The sequence below is a fragment of the Lolium rigidum genome, chromosome 3, assembly GCF_022539505.1.
Source record: "Lolium rigidum isolate FL_2022 chromosome 3, APGP_CSIRO_Lrig_0.1, whole genome shotgun sequence".
Classification (NCBI taxonomy): domain Eukaryota; kingdom Viridiplantae; phylum Streptophyta; class Magnoliopsida; order Poales; family Poaceae; genus Lolium; species Lolium rigidum.
The window spans coordinates 286,640,162-286,643,891 of record NC_061510.1 but is presented as its reverse complement, the minus strand read 5'-3'; positions in this window follow the sequence as shown (position 1 = coordinate 286,643,891).

Below are 3,730 nucleotides of genomic sequence, written 5' to 3'. Positions count from 1 at the left end.
AGAGATCATGATCATAGCACAAACCAAGTACTAACACGGTGCACGCACTTGTCACCTTTGCACACGTGCGGGAGGAATAGAACTACTTTAATAACACATCACTAGAGTAGCACATAGATAGTAGTGATACAAACATGTTGCAATCTTAAAGAGATATAAATAAGCACCTCACTATGCCATTCAACGGTGAATAAGTATTCTGTGAAATCTAGCCTAAGAGACCCACACGGTGCACACCACTGTCACCTTTACACACGTGGGACGAGGAGTCTCCGGAGATCACATAAGTAAAACTCACTTGACTAGCATAATGACATCTAGATTACAAGCATCATCATATGAATCTCAATCATGTAAGGCAGCTCATGAGATTATTGTATTGAAGCACATAGGAGAGAGATGAACCACATAGCTACCGGTACAGCCCACGAGCCTCGATGGAGAACTACTCCCTCCTCATGGGAGCAGCAGCGGTGATGAAGATGGCGGTGGAGATGGCAGCGGTGTCGATGGAGAAGCCTTCAGGGGCACTTCCCACTCCCGGCGGGTGCGGGAACGGAGACTCCTGTCCCCCAGATCTTGGCTTCGCGATGGCGGCGGCTCGGAAGGTTTTCGTGGGTTTCGTCGAACGCGATAGGGTTTTCGATCCAGGGGGCTTCTTATAGGCGGAGAGGCGGCGCAGGAAGGTCGAAGGGGGGCCCACACCCTAGGGGGGCGCGCCCCCCCTTGGCAGCGCCGGGGTAGGGTTTGGTGGCCCCGCCTCCCTTCTGCGGCGGTTCTCGTGTGTTCGGATGCTTCCGGGTAAAATAGGAACACAGGCGTTGATTTCGTCCGATTCGAGAATATTTCGTTACTAGGATTTACGAAACCAAAAACGGCGGAAAACGAGGCTGGCACTTCGGCATCTTGTTAATAGGTTAGTTCCAGAAAATGCACGAATATGACATAAAGTGTGCATATAACATGTAGATAACATCAATAATGTGGCATGGAACACAAGAAATTATCGATACGTTGGAGACGTATCAAGAACCTGAAGAACAAATAAAAGTTGAACCTGCTGTTGCCATAGTTAAAGATCTTGTGACTGAAAATGTAGGGGATGGTCATATTATTTTCTGTGAAGATGCTTCTAATATTGTTTCACATCCTAATAAACTCAAACAAGCTAGTGTTCCTATGCTATCTGTTAAAATTGGTGATCATTGCTATTATGGTTTATGTGATATTGGTGCAAGTGTTAGTGCTATACCTTATGAGCTTTACACGGAGATTATGCATGAAATTGATTCTTGTGAACTTGAAGATATTGATGTGGTTATTCGAGCTGGCTAATAGAGAAACTATTTCTCCAATTGGTATTGTTCGAGACGTGGAAGTTCTATGTGGTAAGATTAAATATCCTGCTGACTTTTTGGTACTTGGTTACTGCGCTGCTAGCGATTATTGTCCTATCATTTTTGGTAGACCTTTTTCTAAATACTTGTGGAGCTATTATAGATTGTAAGAAAGAGAAAATTTTGACTAAATTTGCTGGTGAGTCTTATGAGTTTAACTTCTCTAAATTTACCAAAACTCCTTATAAAGCTGATTTGCCTAGCAATGATTTTAAAATGGAGTAGTGTGCATCTATTGTTCTTGTTCCTAATAATCCTTTGCAGCAACATTTAGAGGATAGCGAGAGCGAAGTTTTTAGGAAAGAAAGAGATGAGCTTGAGGAGATTTTTCTTTGCCAACCTATTCTCAAGCATGATTTACCGGTGGAAGACTTGGGTACAACACCGCCACCAAAGGAAGATCCTGTTTTTGATTTAAAGCCTTTGCCTGATAATCTTAAATATGCTCATCTTGATGATAAGAAAATATATCCTGTTATTATTAGTTCTAAACTTACAGAGTTTGAAGAAGAAAGATTATTGCAAATATTGAAGAAACACCGAGGTGCCATTGGCTATACTCTTGATGACTTGAAGGGGATTTCTCCCTCTATTTGCCAACACGCCATTAATATGGAAGATGATGCGAAGCCCGTTGTTGAACCTCGGCGATCGTCTAATTCCTAAAATGAAGGATGTGGTAAGAAATGAGGTATTACGACTTCTTGAAGCTGGTATTATATATCCTATTGCTGATAGTAGATGGGTTAGTCCTTGTGCATTGCGTTCCTAAGAAAGGAGGAATGAGTCTGTTGTGCCTAATGATAATGATGAGCTCATACCTCAAAGAGTAGTTGTAGGGTATAGAATGTGCATTGATTATCGAAAAGTTAATAAAGTTACTAAGAAAGATCATTACCCTTTACCATTTATTGATCAAATGCTAGAAAAGGTTATCTAAAAATACTCATTTTTGTTTTCTTGATGGTTATTACGGGTTTTCTACAAATTCTTCGTTAAAGCTAAAGATCAAGAGAAAACCACTTTTACTTGTCCCTATGGAACTTATGCTTATAGGCGTATGCCTTTTGGTTTATGTAATGCTCCTGCTACTTTTCAAAGATGCATGTCCTGCTATTTTTCATGGCTTTTGTGAGAGTATTGTGGAAGTATTCATGGATGATTTTTTTGTCTATGGGAATTCTTTTGATAGTTGCTTGCGAAATCTTGATAAAGTTTTGCAGAGATGTGATGAAACTAACCTTGTTCTTAATTGGGAGAAATGCCACTTTATGGTTAATGAAGGAATTGTATTGGGACATAAAATTTCCGAGAGAGGTATCGAAGTTGATAGAGCTAAAGTTGAAGCTATTGAGAAGATGCCCTATCCAAGGGATGTTAAAGGTATTCGTAGTGTTCTTGGTCATGCTTTGGGTTTTATAGGAGATTTATTAAAGATTTCTCCAAGATTTCAAAACCTCTTACTAATCTTCTTCAAAAAGATGTACCTTTTGTTTTTGATGATGATTGTAAGGAAGCTTTTGAAACTCTAAAGAAAGCCTTAACAAGCTAGCTCCTATAGTTGAACCTCCTAATTGGAATTTACCATTTGAAATTATGTGTGATGCTAGTGATTTTGCTGTAGGCGCTATTCTTGGATAGCGAGTAGATAAAAAATTAAATGTTATTCATTATGCTAGCAAGACTCTTGATGCTGCTCAAAGAAATTATGCTACTACTGAAAAAGAATTGTTAGATGTAGTCTTTGCTTGTGATAAATTTAGATCTTATATTGTTGATTCAAAAGTTACAATTCATACTGATCATGCTGCAATTAGATACCTTATGACAAAGAAAGATGCTAAGCGAGGCTTATTAGATAGGGACTTCTTTTGCAAGAATTTAATTTACATATTGTAGATAGGAAAGGTCTTGATAATCCCGTTGCTTGATAATTTGTCTAGATTGGAAAATATTGCTTATGATCCTGTTCCTCGTTAATGATAGTTTTCCAAATGAACAATTGGTTGTAATAAATGTGAGCTCGCGAGACAGTCCTTGGTATGCTGATTATGCTAACTTTATTGTTTCCAAGTACTTGCCTCCAACCTTTTCGAGCTCAGCGAGAGGAGGAAATTCTTTTATGACTTGAGGCATTATTTCCGGGATGACCCACACTTATATAAAGAAGGAGTGGATGGTATTATGCGAAGGTGTGTTCCCGAATATGAACAACAAGAGATATTGAGTAAATGTCATGGCGGTGCTTATGGAGGACATCACGTCGGAGATAGAACCGCGCAAAGGTTCTACAATCAGGTTTTTATTGGCCAACTCTCTTCAAAGATGCAAGG